The sequence below is a fragment of the Triturus cristatus genome, chromosome 5_1 (genome assembly GCF_964204655.1).
Source record: "Triturus cristatus chromosome 5_1, aTriCri1.1, whole genome shotgun sequence".
NCBI lineage: Eukaryota > Metazoa > Chordata > Amphibia > Caudata > Salamandridae > Triturus > Triturus cristatus.
Window position 1 is genome coordinate 942,298,918 of NC_140587.1, and position 22,844 is coordinate 942,321,761.

Sequence of the window (22,844 nt, forward strand, 5' to 3'; positions counted from 1 at the left end):
AGAGGTGTGCCGAAGGGCGTGTTCTGTGATTTTGGGGTTTTGTATTAGGGACAGACTCCCGTGGGTTGGGCAGATGAGGTTTAGGCGGGAAGCTAGAAGGAGCAACCAAGATCGAGCTCTCACTAAGTGAAGACTTCTTAGGAAGTTTCACTTCTGACACCTTTTCCATGATTCTCTTGCTTGGGAGGAAATGCTACGTAGGGATGCCACTTTAGAATAGAGTAGGGACAGAAATGTTTTGACTAATGATTCCCAAGATTGACATCAGCATAACCATTTTTTATTTGATGCTTTTAGAATTTGTAATTCTTTTTATTTTTAGTCGAATGCGAATCCTTCGTAGGCTAGCTTTTGTGTTAGTGCCCATTTATCTTTTGTGCCTCGTACTGAGGTGCCTTTATGTTCAGATGTTTTTGCTCATAATAAAATCTCGGAAATTTTAGATCCTGAGTCCTTTGTCCTTTAATGATGTCAACTTGCGGTAGTTACATCCTGATTATTGTGTTTACTCCCTCTACGCTATTTGGCAAGTAAAAAGATCCAGTCGACCTGAGAGGGTTCTTGTAGATAATTGGGTAGTCAAGAATCCGGCCTTATCAGTGGATATCATGGCTAAGTTTGTCTATCCCTATCAGCAAGCTATCGCCAAACCTTGTGGGATTATCGCTGTATTTCCAGTGATAATCTCACAATTGGCATCTTGCGCTCTGAATTTTATCACTTTGGAGATAAGCACGCTATCTCCGCGATAAAATTCAGAGTTGGCCGGCGATAATTATCCTCACGCTAAGAGCACTGAGCGATAATTATCGCCGGCCCTTGCTGATATGCCCCATTGTTTGGTAAAAAATGTTCTGCTTCTATTCTTAATTTAAGCAACATACAGCAGTAATACACTATCATTATTGCATTAGCTCATGCATTAACATGCTGAGTCATTAATATAGCATTTTCATGCATGGTTTGTATGGATTAGCACCGAAGGTAAAACCTGTTGGCTTTGCCCAGGGCTTGTCAGCAATGGAGTGTTTACTATCTGTAAGAAATTGGGTTGTTGGTTGACTGGGTGTGAGCCCTGGTCAAGCAGCAACCACCAATCCTTGCCAGGGTAAGGGGCAAGCCAACAGTTAATTAATCTGTGCTTAACCCTCTGGTAGATTGGCACATAGCAGATAGGCTTAACTTAGAGGGAATGTGTAAAGGATTTGTACAACACTTCAAACACTAATAAAGTGAAAACAACACACAAAAAGGATCCCACACCAAGTTAGAAAAATGTAACTTATTTTAATAAATAAAACAAGACCAAAACTGTAAAGATCCTTTTAGTAGAACCATAGCTATATTCAATTTTAAAGATTTGAGTGAAGATAGCACCAAAAAGCTCAAAGCACCAACTGTGGATTTTCTGGTCACGCCGGACTGGGAGAAAGTCACAGGTTCAGACCGGCTATGATGGAGCACAAGCCTGCTGCAGGGACCCAGTTCAGGCTGCTGAACAAAGTACCTTAAATCCTGGTTGATGGAGCACTGCGGGGATCTGCGTCGAAGATGCCTTGCACAGTGAATGCGATGAGACTGCGATGCAAGGGCCTGCATCGTTGTCGAGGATCACAGCAATAGGGTATGCGATCCAAATCCCAGCGTCAAGGATGCAGTGCGCAGTTGGGGCAAGGTGTTGGTTCAAAAGATCTGCAAGGCTGTAATGCGGAGTTTGCCATTGTCATCAAGGTTGCCGTCAATGAGGGATGCGAGTGCCTGCACTGAGAAGGCATCATGCGGTGGTGGTTCAGATGGGCTATGGCAGTGATGCGGGTCATCTGTGATGTGTCCAACCTATGCAACAGTGGATTCAGTTCTGCTCTGGATTACGCCATTCAGCAGCTGGAGATGTATCGGTTCTACTAGAGCCAGGACTGGTGTGCACCACTTGGCAGGGTATACTCACAGATGGAAAAGTGCAGGTGCAAGGTTGTGGGAGCCTGTTGTGTCCCTGAGGTTTCAGATCAGGAGGTCAGCCAACTGGCCCTTGGCATCACTCTGGTTTCAGGGTTCAAGAGATGGAGGTCCAGTCCTTCTCACCCAGGCAAGAGAGCTGCAGACCGCAGTTCAGCATAGCAGGGCAGCAGTTCCTTCAGAGCAGCCGTCCAGCAGAGTGGCAGTCCTTCTTCCTGACGGAATATCCACAGGTCCAGAAGTGTATTGAAGTGGTGGTGTCTGAGGTCCAATATATACACACCCAGCTGTGCCTTTGAAGTGGGGGGAAGCTTCTAGAGACATGCCTTTGAAGTGCACAGGAGCCCTGCCTTTCTGGCCCTGGCTCCAGACTAACTACAGGGAATATGCACCCCTTTGTGTAGAGACAGGACACAGCCTATTCAGGTGTAAGTGGGGCTGGGTCCCGCTCTTCCCTCCCATCCTGCCAGTGATAGCCCATATACAGTTACACCTAAGCTGCCCATGGGGTGTGTCTGTCTAGAAGGAATATACAAAGCCCAACAGTCAACTACACCTAGTTATTTGACCAGAGACAAGCTCCAGGCACCAAATGTCTAAGGCAAGAAATAAAAGTGGCATTTTCAGAATTGTAATTAATAAATGACTTCACCATATGTTAGGATTTTGAATTGCATTTCCAGAGACACCAAACATGAAGAAGGTACCTGTTCCCATTCGGAAAGTACACTTATAAAATGTATTAGGGTAATTCCAATACTATCCTATGTGAGAGGTAGGCCATGTAGTGGTGAAAAACGAATGTAAGTGTTTGTTACTACCAGGACACATAAAACTTAAAAGTACATGTCCAACTTTTTAAATACACTGCACCATTCCCTTGGGGCTGTCTAGGGTCTATCTTTGGGGGTGACTTATACATTTTAAAAAGGAAGGTTTGAGCCTGGCAAAAAGGTTTCTTTTGTCAAATCAAAATGGCAGCTTAAATCTGCACTCACACACAGGCTACAACAGCAGACCTGAAATATGTCCACAAGTGAGTCTGACATTGCAAGTGTACACAGTGAAGTCAGCTTGGGGGGCGACGTGAACTCAAGAAATAGGGGTCCTGCACATGAAAATATGTCCTCGTCTTTTTTAGAAGAGATGACAAGATTCAGGAAAGGCACCAGACAAATTTACAACTGACCAAATTTAAAAAAACAAGGAGGGGGCGGAAACGGTGCAGATATGAGGGAAGGGGCAACGACCAGATCGGTCTCACGCAATCTGAAGAATTGAACCAGGCCAGTGGGAGTATGTTACATGATCCATCTGTAAAAAATGTAACTATTGTTAATTTGTCTGATTGTGAACTCACAAAATGTGATGTAGATGTCTTAAGTAAGGGATTGAGCTTTTGTCCCACATCATTACCAGACTTTACACGCATCCACATTGACCTCTTTAAGTTTGTCCGTCGATTAAAACTGAAAAAAATCTTTGAGAATAAAAGAACTGAAATGCAATGTGTAGAAATTACAACAACGCCTTGTAATAAAACAATCAAGGAAATACAAGACCTGCATTTTTTGTTATCATTAGATGACTGTTCTGGCACATGCCCGTCAATGTTAGACATTCTTGTGGACTTGGATATTGTACCTAATCTCAACCTAGACAGTGGCCTCAAACAGAAGTCCTTATTCATACCGCCTTTACCACCGGATAATCTGGTAGATGCCTTCTACAAAGCAGTTACTTGTGAACTACATAGATTAGAAGATACTTCAGCCTCATGTCGTCAGTTCTCTAAATTCAATCTTACAAGACAAGAAAATGAGGCTCTAAAAGCTCTTGCTAACAAGTCAGACATCATTATAAAGGAGGCGGATAAGGGGGGGAATATAGTGATTATGCGCAATACTGACTATATTCAGGAGATTGAGAGGCAACTTGCAGATGGACAGGCATACACTAAACTTACATGTAACCCACTAGGTGATGTCACTATGGTTATTTGGGAAAAACTGAACAATCTGAGGGAACAGGGGCTCATTTCAGACATTGAGTTTAAATACCTGTTCAATTGTTCTCCCAGAGCACCATGCTTATATATTTTACCAAAAATTCATAAGCCAAGCACCTTTCCACAGGGTAGACCAATAATATCTGGTATAGGCTCTCCCACTGAGCGAATTCCGGAATTTATCGACGTTTACCTACAACCACTGGTATACAATTTACCTTCCTATCTTAGAGATACGGGAGATCTATTGAATAAATTGGAGGATGTAGAGTGGTCAAATGACTTCACTTTTGGGACATTAGATGTCTGGTCGCTCTATACAAGTATACCATTAGAAAAGGGACTCCAAGCTTTGGGCGAATCTTTATGTTGTAGAGATGCGACACTTTATGAACACACACAAATTCTTTTAGACCCAACTCGCCTTGTATTGGAAAACAATGTGTTTTTACACCAGGGTAACTGGTATAGACAAGCGGTCGGAGTCGCCATGGGCTCGAAGTTTTCGCCATCATACGCAAATTTGTATATGGGTAACTTCGAACAGAAACATTTGTGGAGAGCGGGCCCTTCAGAAGTGACTGAACACATTATATACTGGTCTAGGTATATAGACAACATTTTTATGATCGGGTCTGGTGATGAGAGCTGTCTTTTAAAATTGGTGGAACACCTTAATACTAACACGTACAATCTAAGTTTCACATACAAATCCAATCAAACAGAAATTGACTTTTTAGATGTTCTTCTGTATGTAAAGGATAACAAGATTCTATCGAGACTCTTCAGGAAAGAGACATCGTGTAATTCGGTCTTACATGCAACTAGCGCACATCCTACATCCCAAATTAATGCGATTCCTTTGGGAGAGATGACAAGAGTCAGGAGAAACTGCTCAGACCCCTCAGTATTTGCCTTGGAGTTGAAAAAAATAGAGGGACGGTTTGTTCAGAGAGGTTACTCACAAGTGGTTTTGGATAAAGCCAAAACCAGAACCCTTAAAACTTCCAGGCACTCATTGTTACACAAAACACATGAGAAAAAGAGAAATCAACGAGACAATGACGGCAAATAAGCCTTTGTCACTGGTTTCAATACACACAGTAATGTAATCTATAGGATTCTACTTAAACACTGGCACCTACTCCATTTGGACAAATCACTTACTAAATACATTATGAGAAAACCTATGGTGGCACATAGGAGAGGTACAACTCTAAGTAATATTCTGTGTCCGAGTTATCTTCCTCCTACAAGTCAAAACACAACTTGGCTCCCAACAAGACCGAAAGTTTTTGAATGATAAATGATATATGCTTCCCTGGATGTTCTCTATGTCAGGGGTTATTTCCTCACATCGTCTCCCTTTCTGTTCTGAGAGATCCACATCTTAAACGGTTTATATAGACAATCAGAGTTCCTGGGTTTCTGTTTCTTATACATTTCTTACTAGTCATTCAGTGGCTTGTGGAACTGATACTCTTGGTAGTGAGGTATCTCAACCCGATTGGGCACCTGTCATACGTTTTGATCCTTTGACCATGTTTAACTGATGCAAATACCCCTTTATCTGTTTATATTTTTGATTGTGCGACGATATATCCACCACTACCTATGTGACAATCTGAAATATGTCTACAGTGCTACTTCAGTGGGTGGCACAATCAGTGCTGCAGGCCCACTAGTACCATTTAATATACAGCATTTAATTTACAGGCCCTAGGCACAGGTAGTGCCACTTTACTAGGGGCTTACAAGTAAATTAAATATGCCAATTGGGTATACGCTAATTCAACATGTTTTAAGGAGCAAGCACAAGCACTTGAGAACTGTTTAGCAGTGGTGAAGTGTGCAGAGTCCTAAGGTCAGCAAAAATGAAGTCTGCAAAAACAGGCGGTCTGATAGCAATCAATTTAGGGAAAACACCGTCAAGGGTGCCATGTCTAACACTATCCCATCAGCAAAGGTAAAGGAATCATTTAGATAGGGTTCTCCAAACATTTCTATAATGAGAGCTAGTTCTGGTTGAGGAAAAGCATTCAGAGCTGCTAACAAATGTTACAGTGTTGACCACATCCTTCAACATTATAAAACTGAACACCCAATACAGTAGTAACCCCCCCAAGACATAAGACTGGGTTATTAATCACATTTTCAGGAAAATCTAATGAAAGAAGAGCCATAGCAGCAAGTGCCATGTTGCAGAAATGATGTCCAAACCACCATGAATTATAATTCAGATATTGGCTTTAAAGAATGATGAAATTGAATCCCGCAACATGACCAATCTCACTGTGACTTTCCAAGGTTGAGAGTGTGTTTGTGATGCAATTTCCTTAAGTTGACACAATGTCCTTGTGTTAATGTGGGACCACGTCATAGATTAGACTGCCTGCCACTCCAAGGATCTGAAGATCATGAGCCCAGCCTTATTTAATGTGCCTAGATCCTCTGACTAATGTACTGGGTTAGACTTCACTCCTGAGAGCTACTTCCAGAATGATTGTGAGGTATCAGTAGCTCCCAAGCTACTTGTTAAAGACCTCTGACTTGGAGGCATTCCCCATACAAACTGTGGCCACATAGTGCATGATCCATAAATGCTGGGCACCATCAGCAGACCCATCATAGAATGATGAATGGAAACTCAATTTTCCATGAAAAATATTATAATGACTAAACTGGAAATAAATGATAGGCATCCCATGCCACTTAAGGCTCGTTTAAGGATGCTTCAAGAAGGTTATTCCATTTCCTCTATCCACAAACTACTGGGTTAGGCCATGCATTGATGGAAGTAATGTGAAGGATGTTAAGCTTTTGGTTAATTTTACATTCTAGCGCAGCCAGACTGAGGCCCTCATTACGAGTGTCCACTTAAACCTGATGGGGCCAGTAACAGTAGTTACCACACCCATCAAAATTATGAGGTCTGCGAAAACTCCACAAATGTCTTTAAGTTCACAGAGAGCAATAAAAATCTCCAGGTGAAAGTCTGGCCCGAAATAAGGAGGAGCGAAATCAGCCCTAGAATTACTGATTGCCCCAGTAATTCCTTTTTTTTCATTTGGACCGCCAGGGTCCAATCCCAATTGGCTGGATTTCCCCAAACTCCAGAATAACCGGTACCCCTGGTGGGGAAATCTGGCTGATTTACCAGGATTTTCATAATGAGGGCCTAAGTGTTACAATTTGGGTTTTTAATTTGAACATAAACATTATTCTTAAGCCATTTTATTTAACACATTTAAAAGTTTAGCTGTGTTCAGTGCATAATATCAATTAACAATACATCATGAACATGTCTAAAGCTTGGAATCAAATGTACTATTCACAGTATTACCTGTATGACTGAAGTGTCTACATTGCTCACATGCTTTTCAAACTAAAAATTGATAGAAAAGACACTAACAATCAGTGAGGCGTTTGCAAAAATAGTCTTTCAGTCTGTAGGACTAGGCCTTTTTGGCTAGTTCCCTAAACTTTTTGCTTTCCTCCTAGACCGTTTTCCTGACATAGAAATGCCAATTTAGATGCTTTGGGTACTTTGCCACTGCTGATCAGTGTCCAAGCACAAGTGTTCCCTCTGTAAAATGTAATGGTAATTGGTTGACCATGATTAGTATGTTTGCCTTACTAGTAAAGTCCCTAGTGATGTGCACTGTGTGTGCCAGGGCTAGTAATACAAAAACGCGCGGAGAAGAGAACTCAGGGCTGCAGTGTGGGGCCTGCGCGCAGTTTGCTAAGTTAGCCTGTTGTCCTGACAAGTGCAACCGCTTGTCAGGCCTTACTTTCCCTTTTGCGTACACAGTGGGCACCCCTGTAGTAGATCCCGGGTAACCCCTGAGCAGGGTGCAGTGTAGGTAAAAGGCAGGACATTTACTGAGGTGTGTGCTATGTCCTGACAGTGAAAAACACTCCATTTCGTTTTTCACTGGTGAAAGGCCATCCTGCCCTTAGGACAGTATGGGGGAGGCTGGGAATTGTGTTTGTTAGCCTAGTTTCCTATAAGTTTAAAATGGAGAGGTTAAGTTAAGTATGTATGAAGGTGGTTTTGTGTTCAGAAACCACTCTTTTAGAAAGTGGCTGAGTTTTGTGCTTTAAGCATTTCTGTGTGTCTCTGCTGAATGTGGATTGACTGTCTGGATCTGAGAGGAGCTGGGAGAGGTCTTGACCCAGGGAGGGGTTGAGATGGCACCAGGCTGCCCTGCATCTGGAGAGTAGGGCGAGGAGAAGCCCGGGAGGTGAAAAGGCCTGGGCTACCGCTATAAAACAAATGACCCATCTCCTGCTGAGCGATTAAGGATCCAGACCTCCAGTATCAAAGGGAGAAAGGTGACACTGGGAGGGAGATACCCAGAACTGATTTAGGCAGGGGTCAGCACAAAGAACTTCAAAGACATATAGGGGTATAACTATGAGAGCTGAAACCCCTGAACGTTGGAATAGAAATGGATTGAGACTAAAAAGGCTTGGACCCATTTCGTGGTCAAGAGGAACCTCTGCTAAGGAAGGAACAATGGAAGAGACTGGTGGGAAGGACCAACCCTTGCTTCGTGATCTGGGGCTGGTCTGCAGTTTGCTGTTTTAATCAAGGAAGAGGGTGTTGGGACTGTGCTTCATGTGCGGGGTCCCCTTGCTTGAAGAATACTGTGCTTTGTGCTGTGTCTTGTTACCCCAAGGGCCTGAGGTGAGCTGGCTCCCTGTTTTGAAACACAGGAACATAAAAGTTTCCGGAGACGTTTCAAGCGACGTGTTGTGGCAGCTTGAGACCCTCAGAATGTGTTCCCTGTGATCTTGGACACACAAAGGAGAAGTGAGTCACGGACACGCTTGGTGCTTGTCATGGTGCACCGCAGGCGTTGGTGAAGTGCGCCTGGTCAGCGTGAGCATCGGAGGTAAAGTGAGACTCGGATGCCCAGGGTGCGTGTCATGGTGCACCGCCGGCGCTGGTGAAGAACGCCTGGTCAGTAGGTGCATCGGAGGTGAAGGGAGTTTCGGACGCGCAAGGTGCGTGTCGTGGTGCACAGGAGGCGTTGGCCAGGAGTGCCTGGTCAATGCGTGCATCGGAAGTGGAGTGAGTCTCGGACGCGCAAGGAGCATGTCGGGGTGCACCGGAGGCGCTGGTAAAGAGCGCCTGGTCATAGAGTGCACCGCAGGAGAAGGAGGCTCGGACATGGTGAGCGTGTCGTGGTGCGGCCGAAGGTGTTGGTGAAGAGCGCCTGGATATCAGGGCACCAAAGTTGGAGTAAGTCTCAGTGAAGCAGTGTGCATGCTTTGGTGCAACCTGGGACTGTGGAGGTGATCGGCTGATCATCGTGTGCACCGGAAGATAGCGATTCTCTGCAGCGTGGTGTGCGTGTCTTGGTGCCAACTGAGACCGCAGGAAGGAGTGCCTGGTGAACGTGCACTCGGAGTCGACGTGAAGTCCCATCAGCGTTGTGTGTGTGGCTTTGTGCCAGAGGAGACTCGGAGGGTGCTGTGGTAAAAGTGCACCCGGAGTAACGTAATCTCAGAGGCGTGGGGTACCTGTGCCCTGCGGCTGCCTGAGACTTTCCTAACAGTTGCGGCCCGGACTGGCAGACTGGAGGAGCTGAGCGGCCAGGCCGAGCTGCTGAGGCCAATTGAGAAAGTTCTGCATGGAAGGCCCAGTTCACTGAAGGAGGAGAGGAGAGTGGGGTTGTGCCCCCAGGTAATGTGGATCACTGCTTTGGCAAGGTGCCGGCTCGGACGGACACTCTCTCGGCCTCTCAGTCCTTCTGGTGATGTGAGCCTTTGCTTCGGCTCAGATTGGGGCCTTTACTGACCAAAGGAGTGACAGTACTGGGGCCCGAGTGAGAAGCTGTACTTTACGTCATCGCTGATACGTTTGGGGGGGCATCTGTTGTTGAAGAGGCTGACTGTCGTAATACACATTGCAAATATTGCTGCTAACAATCTGCCGGACAGTCTTAGAATGCCTGACATTATTTCTTTTTAACAAAGTACACGATTGTAGCGCTACGCATTGCATTATTTCTCCCTTGCAAAGTACAAGATTGTAGCGGCCCGCATTGCATTATTACTTCATTGCAAAGTACATGATTGTATCTACGCATTGCATTATTCCTTAATTGCAAAGTACATGATTGTAGCAGTGCGCATTGCATTATTTCTTTATTGCAAAGTATTTGATTGGGGTATGACGCATTGCATTATTCCTTAATTGCGCAGTACATGTTTGTAGCAGTACGCATTGCATTATTTATCCCATTGCAAGATACCGGGGTGTATCGTTACGCATTGTATTATTTCTCCTTTGCCCAGCACAGGATTGTATCGTTCCGCAGCGCACTATTGTTTGTCCATTGCAACGTGTGTGATTCTAGCATTGCGACCAGCATAGTATTTTGAAAGCGTGGTTGGGATTTGAACCTAGCAGCTAGCCAGAACAAATATTACCCTTTATTGTATGTTGGCTTTTATATTGTGTGGTCTGATCGTATATCTGTTTATATAAAGTTTATACTCGTTTTTATCAAACTCGTGTGGAGTCCATTTGTGTTGTCACCAGTGGGTTGCTGTGGGCGTGGTTGCACATACTGTACACTCGTGCCTTGGAGATAGGCCTGGCTGCTCGTGCCCAGCTACTGAGGGGGTGAGCAGGGCTATCTCAAACGGTGTCCTTACTTGGCCTAACGTTGAGTAAGGAGTCCCGGGTCGCGCATTTGTGACAGTGGTGCGTGACTGGGACTCCAGCTTCCGACACAGTCCTTTTCAAACCCTGGGCACAACAAATGGTGCAAAATGATTTAAGATGCAGATCCCTGTTATTTTTGTTACCACTGCTTTATCAGAAGCATGAGTGTATACTAGGCCAACATGGCCTTTCATTTCAGTGAGGTAGAACAACCAGATAAATTCCTGAACTGATGGTTAATGCAGGACTGGCCTAGTTTTCAACCATCTTAATTAATTCATTTATTTACAGGTTTTTTTCAGTGATGGGTGGTCTAAAAGAAACTGGCAACAAATACACGACACAATGCAAAACTAGTAAAGGTCCGCGTAGAAACATAGGTGTGTGTGTAACTTTGGAAACTAATTGAAATATGCTACACCCTCAGGAATCGACCAATGTGTTTAACATTGCGACTCAAGCAGCAACATGCTTTGAGGTTCATTAAATATGAAGTGTAAAACTCCTACCAGCATCAGCGGTTGAACCCTCTGCCTAGGTACAATCCTCCTCTCACAGCTGCCACTGAACCTTGTGTTATGTGTGAAGACCAGCACTCTAGTTTCTCTTTCCCAAGTATGCATTAGAAAAGCCCCAGGATGCCAGGGGGCATTGGCTAAAAGGTCAGGACTGTCTGAAATTGTCACATATGACTTTGGACCACTCTTGAGCCACAGTCTATCTATTGAATTTTTTGGATCTGTGTTGGGGGCAGTGACTTACAATTATCTTTATGCTTTTTGGACACACCCAGGATCCACTTCCTCTCCCTCAGGTCGCTACTGCTCACACCGACCCTTTTCCAGATTCACAAACTGCACACGTTTGAAATAAGAAGAAATTTGTACACAAAGTACCTCAACCTCTCTGTGTATCGATGACCAGCTCCACTCCCTGCAACGAACCTCACAAGCATAATTATTGGCTCTCTCCTAGGTGGCGCAGTGCATGATTATTGGAAATATACAATCATCACCCTGGTCTTAAGAACCCTAGAGCAGACCTATGTGTTCTCTCCAATTACAGGTTAATTTCGACCCTTCTTTTTCTAGGGTAGTTCCCGCAGTCACCTTATTACTACATGAAAATGCAGAGCTGAACATCTTTCTTATGATCGCCATTTTGGATTCAGACCCTCGTCAGGCACAGAGGGGCAGATTTATGACGGACTTGCGCCACTTTTACGCCGCCGTTGCGTCACTTTTGTGACGCAGCAGCGGCGTAAACCCTGCGCCATGTTGCGCCCCATTTACAACGTGACGCATCTAGGGAGATGCGTTACGTTGTAAAGCTTGCGCCACATGTGGGCGTACCTGCACAGGGGGGGGGCGTTCCGGCGCAGGAACGCCTCCGAAAAGTGGCTGAGTTAAATCTACAAGATTTCACTCAGTCACTTTTCCGGCCATGCTGCGTCAAAACCCTGCGCCTGCTTGAAGCAGGCGTAAGGATTGACGCAGCATTGTAACGATAGGGCACCCCCGAGCCTTGCTGGAGCTGCGTCGCGCTTGCGACGCAACTCCAGCAATGCGCCAACCTTCCGCCATCAGATGCGTCACGCATCTGTTTATCCTTGCGCCACGATGCGCTGCATTGTAAATGCGGCGCATCTATTGTGGCGCAAGGGTAAACTTTCGTGACGCATCTTCCCTGGCGCATCCATGCTGATTTGCAGGGATGCGCCAGGGAACATAAATCTGCCCCAGAATCCACAAACATAGGATTAGACCTAACCATCCCCCTTGACAAAAGCCAGCATACAGCTTTGAACCTCATTGATTTCACAGCTTCCTATGGTGTGGATGAACAAGCCATATTGTTGAGCAGATTCAAGAAGAAGGGAAGGGTTTCAGGAACGGCTCTTGATTCTTGAACGGATGAACAGGAGTTAACACATGTGGATATATTCCTTTAAATGTTTCCATTTGAGATGTTTTGAAATCAATTCACAAATGCAACTTTGAGAATGTGAAATGGTACTCCTGCTGTACTGTGTCACATTCCTATAAATGCCTTTGTGAATGGGCACCATTGAGTCCACAAGTAAAGAACTTGTAAATTGACTTTTCCCTTCTATGATTCTAAATTTTAAAATACCTTTCCCTCTCACTTCAAACAACTGATGAGCTGGATTGGTTAACTAATGCCTGTCACTAACGTCAGCAGTAATCTGAAAGCCACGAGTTTTAAATCCAGGCAAGGCAAAATCAGCATTTCATCTTTTTGAGTTTGGTAAAATGAGCACTATTACATTACTTACTAGTTACACCTGCTGTTTACAGTTCATAAAAAAACGACAGAAGTTAGGTATGAAGCATTCTATAGAAAACATTGTTATTGTTGATACTGTCCATTTCTCTTTCTATGTGATGGCGGGGTCCAAAGACTATCCTTATACAGCAATTCCTACAGCTCCCATGTCAATGCATTTTCTTGTGTTCTTTTAAATCATATATGTGTTTTGGTGTTAGATCAGCAGTTCACACTTACCCTTATAAAATAATTATAATGATCTTGTGATGTACTAAGAATACTACATGTGTCATGTGTGGGTCAAAATGACCTACAAAAGCCAGGATTTGATTGGAAGCAGGGTGGGGACATTCAATTTGGATAACATATAACAACTATTTCTTGAGGTTCAATATTTAAATATTTAATCATAAAAAAAAATATGTGATATTATACACATGGCCAAGCTAAAGTCTTTCTTGGAATTGAAGGGGGAATATCATCTTCACCACAGACAGTCTATTGTTATTTGCAGATCAGGCAAGTATGAACCCCCTACATCTCCGACCTGGAAGATATCCCGGATTAAAGTCCACTAGGGTCCAAGGAGCTATAGGCAGAGCTCTAAGAGCACAAGATCTCTCTTATATATAAATAGCTTGCGGTTCACAAATCGCACTACTTTGACTCACTACGGGACGCTTGGATCTGGGATCTAGGTGCATTCACTGACATGACGTTCTCTAGGGAGATTGCTGTTGCCTCTCGATTAAATGCAATCCAACTGAAGCACCTCCATCGGACTTACATCACAAGGGTGAAGCTGTGGAAGATGGGGCTTATTTAGTCACAGTTTTTTTGTACACTAAGTTTGGAGCTGTGCTGTACTTGGGCCTCTCTGGGAGGAGGGGCGTGCATACCTGGGGGAAGTCCTGGGATGGGGCCTCCCCAGGGACCCCAGGTTAGCATTGCTGCACATCACAGATGACATAGATATCAATAGGTAAAAAGGAGGTCTGGTTATAGCCAAGTGGGATATTGTTAAAGCCTGGAAAGGTATTAGGGCACCTTCACTAGAGCACTGGCGGAGAGGGTGAGACTGCTGCCACAGTCTCGATCAACCTATATTCATGGCTCCAGAATGCCCTCAAAAGCATGCCAAGAGATGAAGAATTGTGTCCGATATAGAGTAATTCAGGTTGAGGCTTGTGCAGGAACACCCTTGATGTGGATTTCTAGATTTGTAGATGTTTGAGTCCAATGAAACCTAAGAATGGAGGGGAAGTGGAGGGAGGTGATCATGGCGTGTGATCACTACCGGGACTTATGTGGATGCCTGGTAGCATACCGACCTGATTATAGAATTGCAATTTCTGCCGGCTCGTTCAACTTGTAATGTGTCAAAATCAATCAAAAGTTTTCTAAAAAGAAAGAAGCAATAATAAGCAGCAAAACACCACCAAAAATACTAAGTGTTAGACTTGGCATCCTTGGCGTGGTTTACCCTGACCTTTTGCCTCTACCTCCTATATTCTTGATGCTATTCTGGATTTCATTTTTGCTGGCTTAGATGCTTTGGGCACTTTGCCACTGCTGATCAGTGTCGAAGAAGTGCAAGTGCTTCCTAGGGAAATTGATTATTCACGATTGGCATATTTGATTTACTGATAAGTCCCTAGTAAAGTGCACTGAGTGCTCCAGTGCCTGTAAATGAAATGCAACTAGTGGGCCTGCAGCACTGATTGTGCCACCCACATGAGTAGCCCGGTAAAGGCATCTCAGACCTGCCACTGCAGTGTCTGTGCGCAGATTTAAACTGCCAGATTTAGACTGCTAGGTCCACCTGGCAAGTGCATCCACTTCCCAGGCCCTAACCTTCCCTTTTCTGATATGCAAGGCACCCCTCAGGTATGCCCAAGGTACCCCATGGGCAGGGTACAGTGTATGTGAAAGTGAAATACTGCTAATTCAGATTTTTACTATTGAAAGGCGCCCTATTCTAAAGGCTAACATGGGAGTTACTTTGTAACATCTTGCAAGTTTAGCTTTCCATTGGGAAGATGATTTTTAAATTGTGTGTTTGAAATTGCCACTTTTGGAAAGTAGGCATTTTCTTATTTAACCATTCTGTGCGCCTCCGCTATTTTGTGTATTGACAGTCTGGTTTTGGAGTGACAGGGGCTGAAGAGGTGCATTTATAGTAGATAACCACAAGGGGGGGTTGATGTGTGTCCCACCTTTCATGGAGGACTCATAGCTGAGCTAAATAGACCTTGGCTGCATTTAGGGTAGTGGGAGGAGTTTCACTTACACCTGAATGGGCAGTGTGTCCTCTACACAATGTTGTCTCCACCTCCTGTAGTGAAGCTGAACCAGAGAGGACAGAAATGGTTAGGACTGGGCTCAGAGACCCTTGCCAGAAACAGACAGTGGCGGCCACTCCATTAGGGCGTAGTAGCGCTGCCTCACTGCTTTCTCGCAGCGCGAGAAGCAGAAAATAAAACGGTATTTTAAATATCATTTTATTTTCTGCTTCTCGTGCTGCGAGAAAGTAGAAAGCAGAGGTACGCCTGGTTGCGGAGGGTGGGAGTATATGCCTGGTTGGGGGCGGGCAGGTCGGGTAGGAGTGGCTGCCACCACTCTGAGTGCCCTGACTGCTTGTTCAGCCCTGGGGCCGACCAAAGCAGTCATGCGCACTCTACATTTCCTCTATGTAGGTTGCACGCAGCCTACATCGAGAAAATGGCGGACCCTACTGGTGCCTGCTGGGAACCGTCCAGGACTCCGCACAAATCACAACACTGCCATTGCAGCATTTTGATTGGCTACAGGAGGAGAGGGGGCATGCCTGTTCCTGTTCAGGATTGGCCCAGGAGCAGAGGCGGCGCGGGACCGAGTCTGGGATCAGGTACGCTTTATTTATATTTTACGCCACCCCAACCCCCCCCGCAGTAACCCCTGCATCTTATATATGTATTGTACGGTTGGATTAGGGAGTATGTACCCCGTCTCCAACTGTTGAGTAAGACTGAATTCACAGAAGAACAGTCACTTCACACAAAAGGAAATCTAGCAGTTACTATTAGTCAGTCAAGGTGGCGTCACGGGGCTAGCCAGTGCTGCACGAGCCGTTATTTGCATCTCGTCTCAAGAGCGGATTTCTCAGCCCGAAGCAGTACCGGGGAACTTCACTTCCGCCACCTTAGGTAAACAAGAGAGTCCCGGGGGCGGTGGACTTCCGAAGCTGCTTCTGCTTTCTCGGTCTTCTCTCATTTCTTTTTCATTCGAATTTCCTGAAAGGCGAGTTCCTTGACGTGGCTACACATGGGTGCTCGGGACAGCAGGTTCCTCTCATGCTCTGAGCTATTTTTAACAGACTACTCTCGCTGACACATTTAGAGTGAAGCACCACAAGTGACCTGACACCCACACACATCAGCACCGACCCATCCTCACACTGACCTCCATCAAGCACCAGGGCACCTTTTAGAACACCGACGAGGACCCTGAATCCTGGACAGCAGCAACTTCTGACTTTCTAGCCCGGCACTGGGACCACAGACAGCTCTGCCAAAGCACCTCCTTCTGGAATGTTATTAGGCATTTGTCCTCATATTTTACTTCCGCGACCCCACGCCTAACTCTTCCAGTGCACACACAGCCCACCCTGCAGCACCCGCTGCTATTCCACTAACTGGACGGATCGGGTGTGCTGCTAATTCGCCTCACCCTTGACATGGAGCAGCCTGGCACCTTCTAGCACCAAGGAACACCCCCAATCTCTCAATGCACCTCCAATTGAATCCGCAGGGACCCTGCTATTCAAGTCCTGACCCCGCTCCCTCAGCTCTGCCTGCGCATTTCAATCTTCTTTGCCTGCAACACAAGTTGGCATTTTAACACAGAGGACAGATCTCGGCCTGTGCGTAAACCCAATACTGCCATGCCACTACTGAAGTACGTGGGGGTGCTAATTTGCTGCCTAAGGGCAGGTCACCATGACTCCACGCCACCGAGGTTTTCTCTGAGGTCTGTATGTCATGTCTTCGGTATTTACTGAGCTCACTTCTGCCATGTATTTGTCCCCATAGCGGTTCTGGAGCCTGGGCTCCTTGTATATACGCATGCCCAGTCCAGCCTTCTTCCGGCGACTGTGCTACTGCCTTCATGCCATATTACAAGATTCTGGGCTCAATCCTGGGTGTCTGTTGATGCCACTGCTCTCTTAGGGCTCTGTTGCTCACTTTTGACCCCTACTAGCAGCTGCCTACTCTCTTGTGAGCTGCATCGTATCAGGGCTCTCCTGCACCCTTTTGGGCCTTGATTGATAAACTGTTTTAAAAGAAGCACAATCACTCTTGCTTCCAAAATGGGATGTAATTAATTTACATTCCGTTTTGGAAGCAAGAGTGGTGTGCTTCTTTTAAAACAGTTTAATATGTTCACCAAAATTGTTTTTCTAGTAATATGATATGCAGTGCCTGCCTCGGGCATGAAAGATGGCTTCTGCCTCAGTCGGGTTACAGCCAGTCCGTACCTATCTAGCTGGACAGTTTAAATTTGGTATCATTCACGAGCCTTCACTGCTATTACATTATGTATTTGCGGAGAAGCGTCAGCATAGTAGTAAGAAGAGGAAGAAGCAAGAAAAGGAGTAAGTGTAGGACTAATTAGAAGTATGATTTGGTGTAAATAGGGCTGAGTAGGTGCAAATTTGTGTAAGTATGAGTAAGTAGAAGTAACTGTAGGACTAAGAGTAAATAGAGATGTGACATATGATTAAGCGTACGTAGGATTAAGTGTAGGGTTATAGGTAGGAGTAAGAGTGATGACTGAAAGAATGAAAGATAATGAGGGAGAAAATGAAAGGTGCGATTATATAGAATGGTTTATTAACATTCTTGCTTTCTGAAATGTGCTTGAAAATAAACCATTTGCCCGCTCTTTTTTCAAACTTTTCTCGGGGGGAGAAACCCCCAGAAACACCCTTCATAGGGTCGAGCTCGCTCGCTCACCACACTGTGCTGCCCGTGACTTTTATGCCTCACCTCTTTCAAATGTCACCAGCCGCCACTGGAAACAGATCAAAGACCAAATGGGGTATAAGTAGGACCTTAAACACAAGAGATTAGATCACTTCTGGACTCAAGAGGAACCTTTTACAAGGAGAAGAGCTGGAGAGCTGTGAGGAGGAGTACACCCCCTTTGCTGTTCTTTGCTGGGTTGGCCTGCAGTGGCTGCTTCTGCCAAGGAAAGCAAAAAGACTGGAACTTTGTCGTGAACCTGCTTGAAGAAGAATCTCCAAGTGCTTGTGTGTGCTGGCCTCCTGTTTTGTAGTCTCAGGGACACAAACTTCACCTGCAGCCTACTGACCAGCACATGAACTCCTGTTTGGACTCCTCCTTTCAAAAGGGCGCCATATCCAGTTTCTGGGCCCTGAGAATTGTGTGGTTGGTGCTGCCAAGCAAGAAAAATGATTCCATTGCTGTCAGCGATGCTGCGACCTGTACCAAGTCTGGGGGCACCGCTCATGAAGTGCACCGCAGGTCTGATACCCTTCGACACCTGCAGTTATCGGCCTTTCCGATGCCAGCCCTCACATCGACTCCATCACTACCAGCACCAGCATCCCATTATCACGGAGCCAATAAACAACAAGGCTGACTTCATGAACTCTTCAACTTTGCATCGCCCCACCGGCACCGACACCTGTCCTGGATTCGACGTCTTGCCTCCTCATGAACTCGATGCTTTGTCTCCCCCGTGGCAACCTGAAAACCGTCCTCAACCTCAGTACCAACGCCTCACCTCTACGACGCCGTGCATCGTCCATAGACTTCGTTTTCCAAGGTACTGTCATTTGGGGTTCCATTTGACTGTGTGCTCGGCGCCGCGCACCTCGAGGTCAGCGCCGTGCTTTGTGTTTATTCCTGTCACGACGCCGTGATAGCCCCAGGTGGTGTTATTTTGTTTTTACAAGTTCTATTTTTGAAACAACAGTTTTAAAGTGATAATTTAATACATGTAAGTTGGATGTTTGTCATTTTGGTCTTGTTGAGTTTAGATAAAGATACTTTAATTTTCTAAACTGGTGTGGTGTCCATTTGTGGTGTTTTCACTGTGATATTGTGTGTTTTGAGTGCAAATACTTTACACATTGCCTTTGGAATAAGGGGGTGAGCAGGGATTATGAAGTGTGTATCCCCCTTACCCTGACTAGAAGCAAGGGTCCCTACTTGGACAAAGGTACATACCTCTGCCAATTGGAGACCCTCATTTATTACAGTAAGTGTTAAAACGGACCCTCCCCCATAATTGTGTCTTTAACTGGAGTAGGACCAACCCCCATTTTAAGAGGGGCCTGGGATACCCACATTGGCTGGTTCTGTGTATGACTGCACCCACATATGGTGGTATATGTTTGTGCCCTGTGCCATCCTGATAAGTGGAGCCCCTAGGGAGCAAACTGACTGTGTGCCACCTCATATGTTGAGGGCAATCTGTGAGCCTCCTGACCACTTGCTTGCCATTGCACCCACATTTGTAATATGGCAGCGGTGCAAGGGCAAAGGTGCAAACTCAATTGCATGGGCCTCATGACCCTGAACAAATAAGGGAACATCCTCTAGAGCAGAGGTCTTTAAACGTTTTGATGCCTAGACTCCCTTGTCAAACATTTTTAGGCATAAGGACCCCCTTCTGACAAATATTTCTAGAACCTTTAATTCCTCATCATCAACAACTATCGACAACCATAAACACCCCCAATTCCCACAGCAAATAATGTTTACGGTTGGGAAATAATATTAAGCAGTGTTTAGCAAACCAAAGGTCAGTGAGCGTGGGGGTGTAGTAAAAGGTGTAGCTAAAAATAAAGGGCTTAATTTATGAGGAATTGGCGTAGGGCAGCGCCACAAGTCTTCTTGCTGCACTGCCCTACACCAATGTGAAAGGGCAGAAATGCACCTTATTTATGAAATACGGTGCATTCCTGTCCTTTTCCCTTGCGTTGGCACACAAATTGCTGCCTAGCACCAACACAGGCAGGATTGTTTTTGTACAGGAAGGGGCACCTTCCTTTTCAAAAACAATTGTGAGAAGTGCTTTCCTCGTTCTATGTGAGCTGCAGAATTCCTCCTCGTTATGCCCCCACTGGGTAGGCATCCGTTTATGGAGCTGCCCAAGATTTGCGTGATTTTGTAAATATGCGGCAGCACCAAAATCCGTGGGTGTTGTGTTGGAACCCCACGCAAATCCCATGGAACAACTCATTGGCGCAGAGTAAGGCAACGCAGTGACTTGCGCTGCTATGTCTTACTTCATATCCATGAGGCCATGCAAAGCCATGCAGCGTGACTTTGCACTGCTTCATAGGTATGGTTGAGATGCTTGTACCACCAGAGTGCCCAAAATAGTGATGCTCTTTCAATGCAAGCCTCTCATAATTAAGCCCCAAAATATTCTGTATGTTTTTTAGGTCTTTCACCATCTGGTATCTATATAAAAAAATAATGGGGGACGTAAATGAAAACTAAATAGAAAAAGTTGTTACTCAGTGGGAAATGCACTGTAGTACATTATGAAACCTCTATTAGTTAATGCACTGCAGTGGTCTGTGTGTAACCAGAAAGCCACATAATTAAATCTTGATTGGTGCAGTGGAGAATAGTGATATGTATTTTTAGTGCTACGAGGTCACAGTCTGTGACAGAAAGTGCTGTGAATATGCAGTCGCGCCCGGCATGACTCGCGGTGGGGACACGCAGTGGAGGGGTTAATTTAATAAAAAATATATATATATAAAATTAAACTTACCTTCCCGCCTGCCGGGTCCAGTGTCTTCTCTGCTCTCCTGCTCTCCAGGAACAGGAAGCAGGAAGCCAGGCTCCCTTCCTCCCCTAAGTTAATCACACCGCTGTAAGCAGCATTGTGATTGGTCAGGCCGCCACCCAGCCAGCCGCTTATAGGGAGGCCGTTTTCTCCATGTAGGCTGCATTGCAGCCCCAGGGAGAAGGGCAGAGTGTGCATGACCTCTTTGGGCGCACTCGGGAGTGGGCAGGCACACCCACTCCTCCCCTTCCCTGATCTCAGAGCAGCCCTCCTACTCGCCCGCCCGCAACCAAACATAAAATGGCAATAACGGAAGGTTATTACCATTTTATGTTTCTGCTTCTTGCACTGTGAGAAGCAGTGGGGTGACGTTCCTCCGTCCTAGTGGAGGAGCCGCCCCTGTTAATATGTAAGTGTAATGATGTGGGTCCGTCCTCTGGGTCAGTCCGATGCTCAATAGGTTCACCTCTTGATAGTCTCAATTCTGCATGCCATAACAGACCAGCATTTTAAGATGATCAAGTGAGGGAAGGAAAGTGAGGGAACAGCAGAGAAGGAGACCTGAAAGATAAACAACACACTATCAATATGTGTAGTTTTGCCACCTGTGCAAAACATATCATGAACGCCTTAATGTACCTGTGAACAATAAGAAAGCCTCTGTATCAACACTTGAAACTGAGTCCATCTTCATGTAGTTAAACATTTGGTAGGGTTTATGTAACACCGCTCACTCTTCAATAACAAGTGGCTTATAACCTGGAAAGGATACCTCATTTAACTGTAACAACAAAGAAAAAAGAATATTGGTAACACATGTCCATTCTCCAATGACTACTCTCTCTTCCCTCTTTATGAATCTCTCTTTTGAAATGGTATTTGATGTACCCACCTAACACTTAAAAATGCCTTCATCACAGGGAGTGAACCTTAACTTGACAGGACTCAAGTTGAACCCTGTTAATAAACTGCAAAGAATAAATGACAGGTTAACAAAAAGTGTACTACCACCTCTTATGTTTTGGTGCTGCATTTGTAGAAGTATAAGATGATTGGGTATTTCCTCATACCCATAGGATAGTCTATGAATGCCAAGTAATGGTAGTCTGAATAATGCGACTCAAGAAATGTCTAGTAGAATTATTTGCACTGAAACTCGGTAATGCTCATTGTATCCTTAGAATCCGAAAATATCCATATATAGTGGAAATCCTATCCCTTCAGCAAAAGTAAGTATATTTTTTAGAACCAAATAGTGTAGTCCAATAATCTCAAGAACAGCAAGTTCTCGTTGTACCGCACTGTCTCCAAGCGCACTCATAGATTAGGACATTCACCACGCGGAAAAAAACAGAACAACACTCCAAACACCCACTTATTGACCAGAGCACAGTGCAAGGAGTAACTTAAAATACTAACATGGCAAAAGCCAAAAAAAGAATCAGAAAATGGTGCAAGCACCCTTACAATACTGGAAAAAGATCACAATGAATTTCTGCAGCGCTTTCACGGGCCTCGTAACTGGAATAATCTGCCCTGCCTCAATGTCTAAAGCCATTTAAATACTTCCTGGTTGAACTTCCAAACCTCAAAGAGGTACCTCTTCCTGGTTCAAGAGGAAGCAGTGGAATCATGGGAATTGTAGTCTTCATTCCCATGTATATTTCCCTTCACATATAATTCCATGCTTTGCGCAGTTTAAGGAACAGTGAAACCACCCTGGTGAGTTTGCATGGCGGTTCTGATGTCGCTCTTTCCTTAGCAACCACATTAGTCATGCTTTGTTTATGTGTTCTAGCTGAGCATGTAACAGTAAGCTATTAGTTTATACTTGCATTACACACAGTAAAAGATAGAATGCTTCAAAACGTGGAAATAGGTTTACGATAAAATGATGCTTCCAAAATGTAGATTTTAGTAATACCAGAGCGTATGTAATGCATTTTCTTTTTTACATAACTGTCCCTTCAACACCTCTTTAGGGGTATGCATACAAAAAGATTTAGTGGATATGCTGTAGAGATCTGCACATAATATAGTACACATCAGTAATATCAACAAACAAAAAACATCATTATTATCTCCAAACAGTTGTTTTGGGTG